We start from the raw sequence: 20,558 nt of genomic DNA on the forward strand, positions 1-20,558 counted from the left end.
ATCTGATTTAAATAATAATAAAAAAAAAAAAAAAATGTATAATATCGTAATAAAAGCGCCTCAAAAAGAGGTGAATGCGAGTTCCATTGCCTCTGGTCGTAACAGATTTTGTGCACCGGAAATTTTATCTATATTTTATCGCTTTTAACTATGCAGTTGTCAGTGCATTTTTATTTTTACATAAAATTCTATCCTGTTTAATTTTATTTTAATTTATCTTGATAAAGTTTTGGGCATATACGGTTGGTGTATTCAATTGCAGTTACTATGAGTAGTAACTTTTCCAACTCCCGGGGTCTAATTGAAAAATATATTAATATTGGTATTAACAGTCCCTAAGTGTACGCTGATAACTATAAGTGTATTATGTCTGTAGAGTGTGTGTTTACAGGGCAATTTGCATGTTTTTATGTAGCCTCTCTGAATAAACAGATAACTTATTATACTAACATGGCGGTCCAATTTTCTGTAGTCTGTTTTACTATGTGGTCAATTCATTTTGAAAAAGAACAATTGCTTTCAAGCGTTAACTGTCAGATCCCGAATTACAGATGTATTTATTAACCCACGACATATTTTTGAGAAGTAAGGTTATTCTTATTTGGACAGAAACAATATCTATTGACAAAATATGGAGGAAAAAAAAAAATCTTTTCACTCTTGTCCCAAATGTATGTTTCGCAAATAAATTTACTTGAAAATCGTATGAACAGATGTCACCAGAGATTATTTTAACCTGATCTACTAAAATACGCACAGTGGGCTAAAATGGTTAATTTATTCTTTATATTAAAATTAAAAATCTGGGATTTTTTCTGATCTAATCCAATCTTTAATGTTTGTCCTCAAAATTAAGAACAAACGATAAAATTAGTCGCACTAAAGATGGTTGGGAACACAGAAACGTTTCATTACAGATTTTGAGCAACGGAAATTTTAGTTATATTTTATCGCTTTCTCCGTGTATTACCTAATATTGTGGCAAATAAAAAGTTTAATATAGTATGATATTAGTTATTTTCTGTAATGTCATTGTTTCTATTCGAACTTTTACACATGCTTTTCCATTCTATCTCCTCCTGCTCAAGATGGTCACTCTATTTTCCCATTCCGTTAGCTGCGACATTATTTAATTTTTTTAATTAATAATTATTTTTATAATTTTAATTTGGCTGCTACAGTAGCTCCGGGAATGGAGTTTGGGGACTACTAATTTAGTTTTAGAGGCTGGTTTCTTATAATTGCTCCACTCCTTGCTAGAACTGAAATAAATTGACGTAATTTGTGATGCTTCTGAAACACAACATGCAAGATTCTCTCTTATGTTATTTTTTTATGTCGTACTCGATCAGCAAGTTTCTAAACAAATCACTACTATGAATAAAAAATATATATATTTACCTTGGGCAATCCTTTATAGATGTACTACAGAGAAATGCAAATATCTATCTTAGTAGTTGGTCACACTGAGAAGCGTTGAAAATAGGGAACTAATAAATCGTCGCTTCAGCGTCATGATTCTGGATGATTCTTGCTTTCTCATTTAATTACTGTGGTTATGTGTATAAATAGGCGCACTGGGTGCATTTTGAAGTAAATAATGACATGGCAGTTACATTTATTGCAAAATAAGACTGATGTGTTCGTAAAGGCAGCTTATCACAGTGTAATCTGTTTAGAAACCGCTTGAAGCTCATTATAGCGTGAGTATTTGTACTTCTAACTAAACAAAAAAAATACTATTTTCAAAAATGCTAAATCCAATCTCCCGTGTCCATAATGTGGAAAGGCATTGTTTAATATTTACTTTCCTTCTTCCTATCAAAAATTGTAAAAATTGAAAAGGATAGAAGGCCAGAGTACGGTGGTCTCTAAGTCATTGCTTTCTCATTTAATTTAAGTCATGCGATATACCGGTACTTTCACTTGTTGAGCTCACCTTTATTATCTCGTCTGGAAATAGACAGATTAGGTTTCTGATTAATGAGCCTTTACGGTTTAAATTAGTGAATAAAATCGTAAATCGTCATCATTCTCATTACATTGCTCATATGTACCATGAAAAACGTAAAACAAGTTTTTTTTTTTTTTTTTTTTAGTAGCAATCATGAGTTCATTATGAATTAGCGCTCATATTATTCTCATTTGAAGATTGTTGGTCAGCAGATGCATTAGAAATAATGCATTTGCTGACCAATAATCTTCAACTGAGAATAATAAGAGCGCCAATTCATCTACATGTACAATGACATTGTAGATGAAAGGAAAACTTTATCAGATTATAACCTTGGCATGAAAGCAATAAAGATAAGATTAATTTATTGGGCAGCTGGACTTGAATTTCAAATTCTTCGCTAAGCAAGTTATGACAATAGCAGATAACAAAAACTGCTGAGTTGTGATGGTTATTTGGGCCGCAAACCGTTAGCGTTATTTAATGTAATGAAATTCTGATAAATAACAAAAGTAACTCTCATGAATAATGGAAAATATCTAATCCACAGAAAGTATGACGCCAAAAACAATTTACTGAAAATATATTTATAACGTTAAATTTTCCTTGGAAAATCAATTTGCTGTTACTTAAGTTTAGACTAGCAGCATAACCAGAATTTGAAATGTACCGGCAGGATCAAAATCCACGTGATGGGTTGGAGAAACAAAGAAAAGAAAATGACGTTAACGGATGGTTAGCGCAGGGGAGAATAGCAGAAGTGTTTAAGTTGACCTGGCTCGAGCTCCCGTAACTACTAAACACGATCCTCTGACTTATATCGTCGTTGTCATTCCGGAGGATAAATAGAATAGGTTTGTTTTTTTTAATGCTTTTCGTTCAGGTGAAGAGATGAGCATTTTTAATGATAATTTAAAATAGTATGAGAAACGAGTTTTCCTAAAATTTTTAGTTGCTTGCTAATACACTGTATATTTAAAACCTGCACATTTTAGGGGATGGTTGTTACAACCATCCCCTAAAATGTGTAACTCCTAAACATTCCCTTCTCGACTACACTACTGGTCTAAGCCAGACACTTCTCTCTTTGGTTGTTAAAATAAATAGCAGTTAAGTGTAAAGTGTGTTTAGGGTCTGATGGCACCAGGGGTTTCCCCCATCTCCGCATAGTATACATTGTCGTGTAGTGTCGTGTACCGTTGTTCATCTGACCATTTAGACGTTGGGGCCCATTGCCCACACTTGGCCCCGTGGAGGCAGACCAGGTACACCAGTATTTTAAATAAGTACTCTGGCAGGTCCTACCACCTAGTTTCCTGAGATTTCAGTGGCTAGGACCTAAAAAAAAAAAAAAAAAACGCGGTAGTATTGAGCGCTGAAAGGGTTATAGGCCGAGGGAATACTTGTACAATGGAATTTGAAAGTTTTAAGTTTAAACTGTATGGGGCTTACGCTGTGAAAGTGAACAGAGTAGGGGGTAGACTGAAGGCGGGGAAGAAACAGGAAGTAAGGGGTTGATAGAGAAGGTGACCCCTGAGGTCAGTAGAGTGTGTCAGTGGAGCAGGCCCATGTTCCACCAGGAGGTTGGTTGTTGGGTTTTATTGATGCATTAGCAACTAAGGCTATAATGCGTCAAAACCAGGTGATATATAAAAATTTAAATTTCACTGACCTAATTACTTAGGTCACCATGTCAAGCCACCAGGAGGAAGAGGGAGACGAGGAGGGAAGAAGACAGTGAAACCATCTCCTCTCCTCTCCTCTGAGGGAAAGTGGAAAGATAGTACTGTGCAAGAGAGCACAGATATAGGACTGTCTATGGCATTGGCAGCAGAGCTGCGTTGAGGTCAAGTCCGTGGTAGTTCTATTTATAGGTTGGTCATTGGCAATGGATCTCGACGGCTAGGGTTGTAGGTCACTCCTGGGACAAATCCCGTCCTTGCTGTTGAGATTGCGGCTATCAGTCTGTAATCAAATTTTCGGTTACTCAGTGCTGAGGATCACTTACTGTCCTGTTCCTGTCCAGGATAGGTTGTTGTATGGTGGTGGATAGAAGGGTAGCTTTTTTTCCAGCAAGCAGTGCTATGGGTCACTCATTGGACAAAGTCCCGTTGAGGATAGTTCTAATCATTGAGTCTCACTCTAATCAAGGGTAGTTGTGGTCACAACAGGTTTGTAAGTAGTGGTAGGTTGTTTTAGTGGCAGTTTTTAAGGTTGTGGATAGATCCGTCTCCTGATGAAGAGGTCCTGAGCATATTGTGCGAATACTCTATAGTCGTTCTCTTCCATAAGGATTAGGTGTTCCTGGTTTCTTGGTGAGTATTGGAGCTGGGCCACCAGGCAGCAGCAAAGGTTGCCATACAAGCTGCAGTTGTATATTAGGTGTTCCCATGATTCAGGTTCACCACAGAAGCATAGGGATTTTCGCTGAGCCCAAACCGCGATTGTTTTTCCCTGATAGCACCATGCCCTGTAAGTACACTGGTGTGCAAAACTTAAGGACCAACATTATTTCTAAAGGTTACAACCACAAGATCTTTACTTAAGGTACTCTTTACTGATGAGAGTAGATTCAGTCTCAGCAGCGATTCTGGACGTCAGATAATCAGGCGAGAGGTTGGCATACAGTATCACCCCACAAACATCACTGAAAGGGATCGATATAGCCGTCGAAGTGTTTTTGTCTGGGGAGGCGTTATCTTGGATGGATGTACACAACTCCAGATACTGGAAGGTGGTACTGTAACTGATGCACACTTCTGTACTGAGGTAATTCTTCCCCATGTGCGTCTGTTCCGAGGTGCCATTGGCCGCAAGTTCGTGTTTATGGATGATAACGCCACACCCCATCGCACTGCAGCTGTTGATATGCTTTTGGAAATTGAGGACATTGTTCGTATGAATTGGCCTGCCCGTTCCAGCGATCTAAATCCTATCGAACACATATGGGACATCATCGATAGGACACCATGGCCTTCCTTGCAACCGGTCTACAATGTTCGGAGAACTTTATGTCTGACCGTATCATAACTCCCAAGTCCCTTGCTTCTACTACTGCCTTTAGTTCAACTCCACCAAGTGTATAAGTTATTTTGTCTTACACCTGTTCCCCAGCTGTAAGACTTTGCATTTTGCTGAATTTTGCTGCCACTTTTCTGATCATCCCTGAAACCTATATAGGTCACTCTGAAGAAGTTCTGCTTGGCGGTAATTATTAACTACTCTACCAATCTTTACATCCTCTGCAAATTTAGACATCACACCCTCTATCCCTTCATCAATGTCATTTATGAAAATCAAAAACAGTGGTCCTAATACTGATACTTGGGGAACCCCACTTCTTACATCAACCCAATCTGAGAAATAACCATTTATCACAACCCTCTGCCTCCTGCCTTGAAGCCACCCAACTATCCATCCAAGGATTTTCCCTGCGATTATAATATGTTCCAACTTATAAACTGACTGCTCACGTGGGACTGAGTCAAATGCTTTGCTGAAATCTAAATAAACAATGCCGAAATTATTCCCTAAATCCAGCTCATGAGTGACCCTGTTAAAATAGCTAACCAGATTAGTTAAACATGATTTTCCCTTTATAAAACCATGCTGAATATCCTTCAGAATTCCATTTCCATCTAAATAATCCTGAATCCCACCCTTGATCATTGTCTCCATGATTTTCCCTACTACTAAGTTAGACTAACCGGCCAGTAATTTCCCACTTCACTCTTAGAACCGCCCTTGTGTACTGAAGATACATTTGCACTTTTCCAATCCAACGGAATCACTCCCGAGTCCAGTGATGCTCTCTAAAGTAGCCTCAATGGTTCAATGCACTCACTTTCTCCCACCTTAAGATTATAGGGTATATGCCATCCAATTTCTCTGGACTTTGACTTTTTTTGAATATCTTGGTTGCACAAGATTTGTCATATTTTGATTTATCCCTTGTAGATTACGTGTTATGACTTCCTCCGCAAGTTGGGCGGGTGTCACATCTGTGTTGCATCGAAAATTAAGATTGATGGCCCTCTTCTCTTGGGTGGCTCGGCAGTGATACCCAGTGTGGCTATCTGGGTATCACTGCCGGAATATTAAGAATTCCAATATATTCTTAATATCCTCCCTTGACTCTGTTTCTATTATAACCCCTACATTACTCGCTTTCGAATCGCTTTTATCTTTGTTGTCTTTAAATCATCCTTCAGTTTTTTCATTATGGTGGTTTTAAAATTCTCACTTGTTTGTGTTCCTTCTATCTCTGCTCGTCTCAGGACCACAAGGTTTGGTGTTCTAGGCAGCGGTTGTTTTATAGGTTGCAGGGCCTTTGAGTTTGACTTTGTTGTTTGGATTCCTCAAAGCCTGTGCATATGTGGGAGTATGCTGTGGAGACTGTGGTGTAGGAAGATTCGATAGAGTGTTCAGCACCTTCTCAAGGATGGAGGTTCTTGTCTTGAGTTCCTCATTAGTGGCTTTTAGTGTTTCGATGTCGATGAGGGCAGTGGTAATAGATTCAAGGATGGCCCAGAGTTCCTGGACATAACTTGCCACTTGTCTGGTGATTTGACTAGTATCTTGATTGAGAAAGGTCACAAGATTCCTATGTAAAGCAGATATTATTTGATGGGTTGGAGAGTCTTCATCTATGGGTTTGTGAGTTGTAGGGTATGAGGAAGGTGCTGGAACGGCTAGTTTTCTGGATTGGGGAGGCCTGCCACCACAGCCTGATCTAATGCTGTTGGAGGTCCCTCTGGTTGTTTGGCAGAACAGGTCTTAGGCGGTCCCTGATAGGGTAAGAAGATTAGCTGATTGGTTGGTTGCAGGTACTGTGCTACAAATCTCAGTAGATTGGGGGTGGGTCCTGAAGCTGTCTGGGAGGCAGGAGCACTTAGAGCTGTTGGAGAGAGAGTAGTTTGTAACTTCCCAGTGGAGGGAGGGCTTGCCTGTGAAGATTTCAGAGTAGGAGAGGCAGGGGCTAGGCGATCTGCTACTGACGTTGAGGTATTGAATTCAAATTTAGATGAGACCACAGGGTCAGATTCATCAATAGGCACTTTGTGGAGAAATTCTAGTATGGTTTGAGGAGACCGGGGTGTCCTGGTTTTTGCTCTCCTCTTACTTTTCTTTTTCTTGGACTTGTTGACTTTGGGAGGTTGGAGGTCAACGTGGTCTGAATCCTCTGCTGCAGCATCCTCGTCAGCCGACGATGAGGATACATCTCTTGAACTCATGTCTAAGGGTTGTATGGTTAGGGTGAAAAACCAATAAAGCTACAGTAAAGGAGTTGTAACAGGTTGCTCCTGAGAATATTCGATTTCTCCTGAGAGGTCTAAAGGAGGAGGGAAAAAAAGCAGAATTTTGCAGTTCTCAGGAAATCAGTTAGGGGCACTATTTTTCCACACTTACTAGTAACACGGGTGCCATGTGACAGAGTGACGTCACAGTCGGCAATATGCACAGCACACTTTAGACATATTAATCAGATTATTATAGCTAAAAGTTATTAAGGATGGAATAACTATTGCATCATCATTTCCTAATACTATCATTAATTAATATACCTCATTAATTATTCATTCCTCATTTGCATATTAGATATAGAGACACTGTTCACTTGAGCAACGTCACTAAGTTCCGTTGGTAAGCGGTTTTCCTCGGCCAATCAGGGGATCACGTGTCTGGTCACGTGACACTGAGAACAAAGGCGGTTGTTCTCAGAGTGTGGTCACATGACTTTGTTCTCACCATTTCACAAAGTCACAAACGACTTTGTTCTCAACACTTAAGGAAGAGGATATAGCTGCCACCAGGTAATTAATTATTGTACACAAAAACATAGTAAGCCATAACTCTAAATTAACTAAGTTATACATTTCAAAAATTATATATTTTAAAATCGGAGATCAGTAGAAAGTTCAGGGTACAATGTTCATTACCTAAATTAAACTACAAGGAATATATCACCAGTAAGTAGAAAAAAGAAAAAAAAAAATCCAATAATACACAACGGCCAAACCTATACGGCTTTACAACGCTGGCATTCGTGAGTGACCACGACAACAACAAGAATTTGTAAAATAGTCATAATTTCAAAACGTCTTAGAAATTTGGCAATATAAAGACATCTGGGGACTCATCATCACCTAGGGAATCCAAAGGACACAAATTAAGTCCAGTTTGAGGATTTTGAATTACTTTTTTGATTGAACAAATACGGAGCACTTTGAACTAAAGCCGTCTGACCAACGGTTCCGACGCCATCTCCATAACAAGTTAAACTAAACCAAACTATTATATTTAGGCCACCCAAATAATTAAATTCATCTGCCGTGCTGTGTCTTATGTCTGTTAATTGCATGTGTTCTATGGTCGATTTGTCTGTTTACTTGGAGGAAAAACCCCAGTTTCTGGGAAAAAAAAAAAAAAAAAAACACGTTGCTCTCTACGCCTGAGACCGACTAACTCAGCCAAGGAGTGAAAAAAGCCAATTAAAGTTCCTCGTGTCATCAACGGGATTCGAACCCGGGCCTTTCCACCCGGTGGAGGGTGACAACACCACTGTGCTACTGCACAGACACACATAACAAGTTAGTAGGACTAATTGAAGAGATCTCAGTTTGAATGCTTGGTGATTGGATGAACTCTTAAATACCTTTTCATAGGGCAAACTGAGTCAGAGGATTTCTCCCCCAGGGGTTTTAATTATTATTATTATTGACTCTATTCATTATTCAAATAACCAATTTAACTTTTCACCAATTCATTAATTAATAATTGTTTTCACTTCACTGCAGGTAGCTTACAACATATTATTAACTTAATTTTTTTGTAATACACAGTGTGCCAATTAAATAACGAGACTGACGCTACTACAAAAAAAAAAAAAAAAAAAAAAAAAGGAAAGAATAACACTAACGGCAAAGTAAGGTTATATACTTTCGAAGTAATCACCTCCGATGTGTCCACACTGTTTACATCTTTTATACAAGTTTTGAAAACACTTCTGGAATGGCGTTTCCGTAGCCAGGTGGGCAGGAGCAGCAGTGCGTAGCACACGCTTCTTGATTAGACCCGGTTTCGAGCCCGTGACCACCAAATACGAAAAGGTCAGAGAATGACCACCGCATATCCACGGAGCAATATGGCCTTAGTTGCTAATGCTCCTAACAACTTCTGGAACTCCTCTTCTGGTACCGCTTTCATCTGGTCGGTCACTGCAGCCTGAGTCCTGTATCGCGTTCCTTTCATGGCTGTTTTCATTTTGGGGAATAAAAAGTAATCTGCAGGAAACAAATCCAGATATTATATGGGGGGAGGAGGATTCGATGACTGGACTCGATTTTTTTTTTTGCCAAAATTTTTTGATGTTGACGGCAGAATGTGCGGGTGCATTGTCATGGCCAGGTCGGGGTTCATTCTCTAACGACTCACGTCCTTTACGAAAACGAAACAACCATTCAAACACTTTTGGTCGAGACAAACATTCATCACCATAAACTTTTTTTAAATCATCAAAAGTTTCCGTAGCACTTTTTCCCAATTTACAATAAAATTTGATAATTACTCTTTGCTCCATTTTCAATTTACTGACGACATGCATAAAACTACTATTACCCTTTCCGTCATAAATCACGAACTACTGACCGAACAGGTTTCAACTTGCACTTGTTGGAAAGCGCACACTCTAGCGGATCTAATCATTTACTATTTTGGCCTCGTTCTTTAATACTAAAAGCAGAGCGCACGCAGTCTCGTTATTTAATTGGCGCACTGTGTGTGCTCTACTCGTTTGCTCCAGAATTTTAATAAATGTTTTTTTTTTATTATTTTAATTGATATATTTTAATTGAAATATACTCTGTATTTTGTGCATCTTCTGTGATTAATGGAATGAACGGGTCTTATACTTCGTCATCATTTCGCAATTTATCTGACACTTACAGATAAATGGTAAAATATGTTCAGATATATTTACTCTTTGTACCAAAACATCAAGAAATAATTATCATTTACTTGAATACTGGCGGCTGCCAGTATTCAAGAAAAATTCCTTTATGCAGAAATCTTACTCCCCCTACAGAAATATTCATGTAGGAAGAGTACTCTCCAGGTTTCTTTTCGCCACCATTATACATCCCCCTCCTTGTCTCCAATAAACCTGACGTCATAAGCTACGCCCATTATCTGAAAATATTTATCGCAAATATCTTTCAACAAACGCACCAATCAGTCATTCAATCAGCAGAGCCCTAATCAAGATCGGTAATTATCTACATCAGTGCGACTGCTACAATAATTTAACCGAGGAAAGTTCACGTTAGTTGTCAACCTGTTACCTGACGTAGCTGAGTGGTCAGGAGCGAGAGTCAAATAGCACGCACTCTTTGAGTGGAACGGGGTTCAAGCCCGTGACTACTAAATACGATTAATGTTCGTACTGATGATTTATTGTAAACCCCACTGACCCGGTGTTCGTGCAGAGTATAAACAAGATATTTCTATGTGCACATGTCTTAACATGTTCTGGTCTAGGAGTCGTCTTTGATGCAAAGTTGGCGAAAAAATTCTTAAAATTCTAGTTAAAAAAAAAACAAATTAATTGAATCTCATTACAGCACGCAAATATTTTCATACATGGCAACAGAATTTAATTATTTGGCCATCAATATATACACTGCTCGACAAAATTAACAGAACAAAATGTTTTCATAAATATTTTTTTGTGAAAACAGTGTCGCCAAAGGCGAATATATGATATAATAGGCATCCTGGCATGCAAATTCCGAGTATCCAATATAAATTGATCTATCACCTTACAGAGCCGCACACTGTGCAAATTATTCATGCATATGAAAACGCGGGTTGCGACCACATCAGTTCATTCCCGTTTTTTTTTTTTTTTTGGCTTGTTCAGTGGAACAGCCACATCTCCAGTACTCAGGATGGCAAGTCATCGTCGTTTAGATGATTCTTTGTTCTTTGAGATGGCGGGCCGTTGGACGACTTGAAGCCGGGCAGTCTCAGGCGGTGATGGCACGTTGGCTTAATGTGTTACGCATGCAATGTCGTCTGGGCACCAGCAGGGAAGCAGTTTCAGGAGACTGGATCTATTACAAGAAGAGCTGGCCAAAGTTGCTCGAGGGCTACTTCAACCACAACAGACCGCCATCTGGTTCTAACAGTAAGAAGGAACCCTACGATGTCCTGTCATCAATTGTCTTTTGAGGTTGCTGCGGCCGCAGGTAAAGAATAAACCATTGCATGTTTGAGTGACTCCATTAACCTCCTTTGTTCCTGTATGAACGCGTTAACTTTTTCTTGTGACACCAGCGAGTGCAAAAAGCATTAAGTCAATCTTGTGCTTTTTGACAAAGAAGTCAGTGGTTTGTATCCTATTAACCCCATTATCCGATCCGAACTTAACGTCTCCCAAGACCGATGGGACACTTCACTCAAAGGTAGAATCATGTACAAGTTTGTCAATAAGGTACTGTTTGCTTCTGATCGGCGAATTTCTTCTTGGTTCTCTCTTAATATCTACACGTCCTTTCTAATCACTGGGCACAGTTCCATCAAATCGAAACTTGTTCAATTCGGTTTAGAAGATACTGCCACTTGCTTTTGTCAACAGCTTGAAGACTGGATGCACATTGTCTTCCACTGCCCTTATCATTATGACTTTAGAAATTCCTTACTGGAAAAAGCTCTCCAATTCTGAACTGATTGAAACTGTTCAGAATTCTGGAAATAACTGTTCAGAATTGCGGAAATGATTGAAACTGTCTCCAATTTCAAGCATTTTCAACAGTTCTTCTGTTGAAAACTTCAACAGAAGGCAGTTGCTGACAACTTACATGAGGAGTTCTAAGGGCGCAAAAGTGAATGCTTTCTTATTGCATCCTGCTGGTCTTCGGGACTTTCTTGGAAGTACAGAAAAATTCACGAGGACTTCAGTGATGACTTGAGTGAATTAATGTATTTATTTACCTTTTTTCTTCCTTTTTTTCCTAGTTTGGGCATCTAGAGAAATCTGCACGCACCCACCGATATAGCACTACCTTCAATGGGTGCGGGATCTGCCCCTTTTTGGACAATTAGGATACTGCAGGCCCATATTGTCGCGGTGAGGACAGGCACCCCCTTTGCAGCTGACGGTGGCACATAAACCTACCCACCCGATGTGCCAGGTTCACTGTTGGGTGGGCAATTAGGATACTACAGGCCCATATTGTCGTGGTGAGGATGGGCACTCCTCTGCAGCTGCCCAGCTGACGGTGGCATATACAAACCATATGTGATGTACGTATGGGCAAACTACAGAAATCCTTTGATGTTACGGTGATTACTGGCGGAGTTGAACTATGTTCCAGGTGCCGCCGCTACACAGGATATTTTTTTTTTTTTTTTTTTTGCTATCGAGTCTGAGTGTTTTATTGCTTTGCATAATTTTGATTATATATTAATCATAATTTATAATCTGAAGGAGATTCTTAAACAGAATCGACTGATTGCAATTAGTGCTTGTGTATGTTTATTTGTATATATGTAAATAAAAAAAAATCCCATTAACCCCAAACCACCACAGAGCTCATCGAAACTGGTGCCATGAACATGTGACTTGGAGCCTTGACAAATGGGGTGCAGTTCAGTTCTCTGATGAGTCCCGTTTTAGCCTACAAACAGATTATAGACGTCATTTCATCTGGAGACGAGGAATGCGGTACCATCCCTCTAACGTCAGAGAAAGGTACACTTACGGTGGACGGGGGTATTCTCGTGTGGGGCGGAATAATGATAAACGGCCGCATCTTTTTTTCATGTTTTTGTTAGGGATACTGTAACTGCGCAGAGGTACCGAGAACAGATCCTCGAACCCTATGTGCGATTTTTTAGGGGTGTGGTTGGCCCAGATTTTCTTTTCATGAATCACAACGTCACTGCTTATAGAGCTCGAATGGTGCAGGAATATCTTGAAACTGAAGCTATCGCCATACTTAAATCCGCTCGGATATGTGTAGATGTCCATTGCACGCCGATAGCCAACTCCTCGGTCACTTAGTGAGCTAAGGTCTGAGCTGGTGAAAAAAATTGTTCTGAGCACGCATAGCGGAAGTTAAGTGAAACTTCTTTAGAATCTTTTGAAACGTTTATTATTTCAATGTTACAGTGGTTTAATATTTTACAAGTTTAATACAAAGATTTTACAGATCTCTCCGTTGAACTCAATGGAGGCGGTTTTGGTGGTCGCATTTATGCACAACACATAACTTATACATTTAAAATGTATTACAGCTGAAGAGTCAATTTTAAGCTATTTATTCGTGTTTAGTGAAATTTGAAGTATATAAAATTGAAACAAATTAACCAAAATTGGGCATTTGAAGCAATTTAATATTAATAAAACATGCAGGATAGCTACTATATCTAATTTTATAAAAAATAGAGGAATAGCTGTAATTTACATAAACCGTGCGACAAAAACCTGTGTTCAGCTATACAGCTGAACACAGGTTTTTGTCGCACGAGAAGCGCTCACAGAGTATTTGAAAACGGCATATTCTGTGGGTGTGTTTACGCGCGCGCAGTGGGATTTTAGTGACCACAGTTCTGCGCATATACTGTGCATTTTGTGTAATTAACTGTACATTTTCTGTGAAGTAAGAAAGCTATGTCGTATTTTTAACTAAGCTTCTCTTTTAAAATGCGTGCGAGTTGTTAAGTGTCAAGGCAACTAAGGCTATGAGGCATTAGCATGCTGTATCTGTATATTGCGAATATAAAAATTTTCCGCCTCCGATTCATTGCCGTGTGTATGACCACAGCTTTAAACTTTGGGGAACGACTCACAGAATTTTCTCCGAAAGTTGTTTTTAACTTTTCGTCGGTTTCTGCTACAATTTTCCCAATTTGAAATAAATAACACACCTTTCTATTCAACGTGCGCTAATTCAGACTAATTACAGCACCCGGTTGATTCGTGTGTTACTCTCTGGATGAGTCGCTGAACATATTTGCAAACAAGTTGCAATTCGCTACGCAATTCCAAGATATAAAGGGGCAGTCCCCAAACATTTTGATCATGCCTCTCATGTAGGCTGTTGTATTTGTATATTGTGTGATGTTCGCATCAAATGTACACAGTATTATGTCATGTATGAAGAATACAAATATCGTATAACTTATACGCGTAAATTTGATAAGAGGGGGGAGAGTTGTTGTATACAGTATTAATTTTCAAAATTGAGAAACCAGAATCGAAGAAGTGCATCGGAACTATAGATCTTATGGCGGCTTCAAAGTAGACTTTATCAACAAACACCAATAATGCTAAACTGGTAATGCCACTTCACTCTACTCGTATTGTTGAAATCGTTGATTGACCTATCTTCGTACAAGAAAGATAAACTTTTAGATAAAAAGGAATAAAAGTGAAATCATTCACCTCTTTACCCCGTGACACAATGTAAGATAGGAAACACATACACACACAAATATGATTTAAGAACAAAACTTTAAACGCTTTTGAGGGCGAAGTTTTTAAGGAGAAATAATTACATCATTTACAGTATTCAATAACATAAATTTCAGTGAAAAATTTTATCCTTTAATGTACACTTAATGTATCGTGAAAAGGTCATTATAGTTGTTCATCAATAAATGACGTAGGCGGTGAGATATAAACAAAAGCTTTTTGCGAATTAGTCTACCGTGTATCCTAGTCCCACATTGTTCCCCGCTCGGGATTCAATTTTGTATCCAAAAACGTTGGTCTTTCTTAAGCAGATCAGGGCTCGGAATGGACTGAAGAGCACTGGAAGTCATTTCGGCTTCCACTCACATTGGCAAAGTCGTATATACGAGTATTTGATTGTTAAAAATGTAAAATTTCCAATTTCGACTCCTTAAGTAGATATTGTGATAGGAAGTTCAAGTAAATATTGCGATAGGAAGTTCAATTCAACTCAGATGTAATCTGTACTCTGTATCATAATAGTCTAATGAAAATAATTTCATGTGGTCTGCTAAGTGGACTCCTCTCCCCAATATGAATTTCTAGTGCACCAAAGGCCTAACCAGATATTTCTGTGTGTGTGTGTGTGGGAGGCAATGTGTACATCTGCTATATTAATTTATTATTGCACATAACAAAACATCAACTTCTATTTAATTTTCAAAACTAACTATAGTTTAATTTTATTTTTTGATAGTATCTTAAAGTGGACAGTAATAAAACTTAATAGTAGTGCGTGAACAGTAATAACAGTAAAATATATAAATTTCTTTGAAGGTGTAGATGCACCCTTACAACGTCTTCCCCCACCACTTTGGTTGTGGTGCTGCCCGAACATCTACATTTCTATTTGCACACTTAATTCTACAATAGCAGGAAAGATGTAGGTATAGTGGAACCCTTTAAGTAATTTCGATTTGAAACACACCTCCCCTTTATCAGCGTATATATAATACACAGTTGCTGCTGTCCATGTATTACAAATATCTGGGCAAGTTGTTTACAGGCTCGATTCTTTTGCAGTTAAAAATGATGCATATTAGCTTCGCTGTTGACTTTTTTAACGAATTAAAATTAATATTTAATTCCGAACCATATTCTCGAGGTTGCCATATATCATTAGGAATATTTTGTAGGAAACAAAGGAAAATTTTATGCAAAATATAATCACTTACCTCAAGAGAACAAGTCTGGTAACCTGAACATAGTTATTTGCATTCGTTCGATATTATCATCAGGTTCCCTACTAAATTTCTGCTTGTCAACGTCTTTTGAAACTTTCGTCTTCAGAAATCTCTTTATCCTTCTTTTATCTTTGGCATGTCTCCAGGAGGCTTTCTTGCGAATAGCTAGATAACAGACCGACTTCGCTGCTAAGATTATATTTCACTAGGTACATTGTTCTTATATGATAAAGAAAATTACAACTTTGGCCAAATAAAAAAAAAAAAAAAAAAAAAAATCATTTATTTAACGGAGAAACAGGAGCTGCTGCACTGAAACAAATACACGTAGATAGGATAATGGAATAATGGAAACACTTATACTGTTACTCTGTCAGTATAATTAATTATACTGACAATTGATATGCAAGTTAGATAGCAGTGGAAACCAGTGTCATAGGGCGCGCCGCTTCCGAAATTGCTATAATTTATAAAAATTTTATAGGATTAATGTCTATTGATTGTAAATGTTGTTGTAATAGGGTTTTAGAAGCTTCTGCGACCAAGGCGATATTGCTCTGATATACTTTATGTAAATTGCGTGCGTTCTGTGGTCAATTTGCTGGACGAAAAACCGAGTTTCCGGGACCATGCTACTCTCGCCTGAGACCGACTAATTCAGGCACGTTGTGAAAAAGCCCGTAAAAATTCCTCCGTCATGGATGGGACACAGACTCGAGTCTTTTCAACCAGGTGTGGGAAGGAAGGCCAGTAGAAGGAAGTAGGGTTCCCCGTGAGTTATAATTCGGATTTTTCAGCTAGCACAATATAAAAATCGGCTCGTAAACACACACACACACACACCAGTGACAAGCCAAAAGGCTTTAAATGCAGGGATTAAAGATAACAAAAAAAAAAAATAATAATAATAATAAATAAATATATATATATATATATATATATATACTGTACTTAATTTAATTGCAGTGTCGGACAAAAAAACTGCATCACTTGTGAATTTTACAAATACATGTAATGTGTTTTGCGCTGTATTGTGGGTTACAGAATTGTTCTAAATTCATTTGTCAGATATTTATGGTAATTAGGATATATCTCTGTGAATGAAATCCAATAAAAAGACTCCACCTGATATACCTAATTACCATAAATATCTTCCCAAAGGGTAAAATGCGTAATTAATGGAAATATGAGTAATCATGCAAATGGCAATAACAACCAAACATCCATTTTATTGCATTTACGTGTACAAACTGAAATGACAAGTTAACATAATGGTATTATGTACTGTAAATCAGCAAAATAAGTCCTCAATATTTTGTTGTGCCTCCTCGAGCTGCAATTACAGACTTGCAACGATCTGGCATAGAGTTAATCAACTTCTGGATATACGGTTGCCCATTTGGTGGTACCACACCCTTAAATTGCTCTCCTGCAGCTGAATCTTAATCGTTGGCTTCTTCTGAGCAATTTTAGACGACATTATGTACGAGCAATTTTCAATAGGGTTCAAATCTGAACTGTTGCCTGGCCAGTCCAACACTGCAATGCCAGCATTTCTGAGGTATGATTGCACCTTAAGGGAACAAAACGAGGGAAAACATTGGTGTATGTTTTAAACCTTGTGAGACAAGAAGACAAACTCATTATTAAATCTAAATAGCATAAAAGTTATGCTATTTAGATTTAATGTATTTAGATTTTAGATTTAGATTTAATGCTAATGCTAAGTTACCAATTTTGGTGTGTGACAAGGTGCTGAGACCTGTTGAAAAATGCAGTTTTGGACGTCTATGTGATGATCTTTAATAACGAGTTTCAGGCACTCGTCCAAGATAGCAAGTGTAGGTTTCTGCATTCACCGTTCTGTTAAACTTAATTCTCCCAACCCCTTCGCTTGTTATGCATCCACAGACCATCTGACCGACGGGGAACTTTACAGTCGGTGGGTTATGCAGTCAGGATGCTATGCCTCCGATTTTCGTCTTCTGACATATCGCCTCCCATCCAAGCCATGCAGGTTGAATTTCGATTAGTCAGAAGAGATGACGGTATCCCATTGCTCTTTTGTCCATGAAACATGCGTTTTTAGCCCAAGAAAGTCTCTTCTTCCTCATTTTTTAGATCAACAAACACTTCTTCTTGGGCCGATAGGCATGCAGACCACATTCCGAAAGCTGTCTTTGGATAGTTTGAGCACTTGTTTCAACACCAGAGGCCATCTCAAAGTCCAGTTTTTAGATCAGCTAGCATGGCGATTACGAAAGCATAGCCGTTTCAAATATTGATCTTGGGAAGGCATAGTCACTCTCTTACGGCCTGATCCAGGTCTTCTCTTCACATCACCGGTTTCACGCTTTAATTTCAGCACCCGGGATACTGTTGACTGGTGGCAGCCTATTTTATCAGCGATAGCACACGTAGAAAGCCCTTCCTGGGACAGAGCAACAGCAACACTTTTTTTTTTTTTTTTACTAGGGTCAACTGAACATATGCTTGTGACCAAAAAGATTCCACAAGGGGAGATTTTCACGTCTGTCAAAACTGCAGAAGGTCAAAGTGCCCTATCTTGGTCTTCTACTATAGACAGAACATTAGATGTAATTATACATCAAGACTCTGATACTAATATGTCACCGGAACAAATTGACATCGTACATTTAAATTCTAATTACACAGGATTGACTGAAGAACCTCCATTCTCTCTGGAAGAGGTCGAATGCGCAATAAAATCCATGCGCTCAGGTAAATCCCTGGGTATGATAAAATTGAAGTAGATGTTATTAAAAGAGTCTGGAAAATTGTACCAGCTTCAATATTAATTTTGTTTAATTCATGCCTACGAAGTGGTGAATTCCCTAGAGTGTGGAAAAGAGCTTTGCTCAAAATCTTGCTTAAGATTCCCAAAAAACCGGCTGAGGATCCATCATCATATAGACCTTCTCCCACTTCTGGGAAAGGCGCTAGAGAAGGTTGTTGCCAGTAGATTAATTGCAGTGTATGCCGACAAAGGACTTGCTTCTGGAGACCAGTATGGGTTCACCAAAGGACGAGGGACAGAAGATGCATTAGTTAGACTTCTAGCTTTTCAGGCTGATACAGATTCCACGTATTTGCGCGGCCTCTTTGTGGACTTCAAAGGGGCCTTTGACACCGTTTGGTGGCAAAGTGCACTGGTGAGGTTCCAGGAGGCCGAAGTGTCCATAAATATATATAAGCTTTTAAAGAGCTATTTTTCTGATTGTACCATTTCTGTCAAATCTGGACTGGAGGAGGTCTCTCGCAGAGTTACAAGAGGATGTCCACAGGGGTCAATTCTTGGTCCCTTGTGCTGGAATCTAGTTTTCGATTCCTGGTTGGTTGAGTTTTCCAGCTATTCATATGATCGCATACACTGACGATCTTACAATATTAATCCAGGGTAATTCTAGGAAAAGCCTTGAAGAATCAGCAAATGCTGTGCTATTGGAACTCTCCAACTGGTCTTCAACACATAAATTGCAGGTTTCTATTGCAAAAACGTCTCAGATGTTGCTTAAGGGAAAGCTTGACCATGGAAGACCTCCAGTTATTAAATATAGGGAACATGCCATTAAGTACTTATCGAAGACCAAATACTTAGGCATTTATATTGATGATGCTCTCAGTTTTCTACCACATGTTCAGTATGTGAAAGAAAAGGCTAAATTGTTCCTGAGCCGAATTAAACAGATAACAAGACTGGGGTCTTAGAGGTCAAACCTTACGACTTCACTATAATTGTGTGTTTTTGTTGATAATTTCTTATGGAGCTGGTGCATGGGGCTGTTGAGCCAATAAAGTTGCTGTAGTAAAGCAACTGTTACAAGCACAGAGGGCTGCCCTCCTGACCATGTCAAGAGCTTGTTGAACTACCTCCACCATGGCTCTTCAGGTTTTGCTTGGGAAACTACCTGTCCATTTTGAAGTTCAGTACCGCTACCTTACGTATCACTTTATGAAGAAAATACCATTGACCTATGATAACATCCAGTTAGATCTAAGTGCTCCCATTAAGACTGAGAAGACAAGATTAAGGCAAATTTTTATTGCAAAATGGCAGCAGGAGTGGTCTTCATCTGATATTAGTGCAGTCACAAGGGACTTTCTGCCTGTAGCAAGGGAAATTAAAAAGGAGTAGTTAAAGTGGTTTTCACTGGGCTTATATGGTATGTTTATATTAACTGGCCACGGAAGTATAAATACTAAACTTCACAAACTGGGACTTTCACCAACAACATCTTGTTTGTGTGGCCAGGAAGAAACTGTTAACCATATTCTTCATCAATCTCATTATTATAACGATCTTCGACGTGACCTTAGTGTAGTTCCTAACTTGGACTCCAGCAACAATAAAATTCTGGTTGAATCTCAGACAGCTTTTAATGCTTTGAATGTGTTTGCTTCTCGTGCATTTAAAAGAAGAACCGAAATTAGGTCCTAGTTTTACTGTTCCTGTGATTTCTTGGATCCTTTATTGGATTAGGGAAAAAATATCTCTCATTTTTGATTGGATTCTATATTTGCAATTGATTAGTATCATTAAGTTCTACACTTTCCTGGATTTTATAATAGACTTGTTCTTGATGTGGAACTGTGTCAGCAGAATAGGTATTTACTGTATAAGGAATTTTGCTCTACACATCGAGATACTATTTGGCCTTTAGCGTTGCATAGCTTTTGGAATTAATATTTCTCTGTGAGTGAATACCACTGTGACATTTCATATTACAGACTTTTCCTAGTAAAGGCTTTTTGGGCTCTCTTAGAACTTGTATTTAGGCAAGAACTTTTTAAAACATAATTTTGAACCCTGCCTAATGTGATCTCATCTAGGATTTGGACATGTATATCACTTTTGCGTTAACCCTGAAACCTTTTATGTATTGGG

General features: G+C 38.6%; 1 protein-coding gene across 1 annotated transcript in view; it reads right to left on the reverse strand.

Annotated features, from left to right (window-relative positions):
• LOC150087930 (multidrug resistance-associated protein 1-like) overlaps positions 1 to 15,829 on the reverse strand; it is a 217,242-nt gene extending 201,413 nt beyond the window's left edge. The window contains 1 exon segment of the mRNA XM_090369269.1: positions 15,644 to 15,829. The gene's annotated coding sequence lies outside the window, so the exon portion shown is untranslated.
• Positions 15,830 to 20,558: the final 4,729 nt, after the last annotated feature.

The sequence above is a fragment of the Mastigoproctus giganteus genome, chromosome 3, assembly GCF_048544385.1.
Source record: "Mastigoproctus giganteus isolate SK-2022 chromosome 3, ASM4854438v1, whole genome shotgun sequence".
NCBI lineage: Eukaryota > Metazoa > Arthropoda > Arachnida > Uropygi > Thelyphonidae > Mastigoproctus > Mastigoproctus giganteus.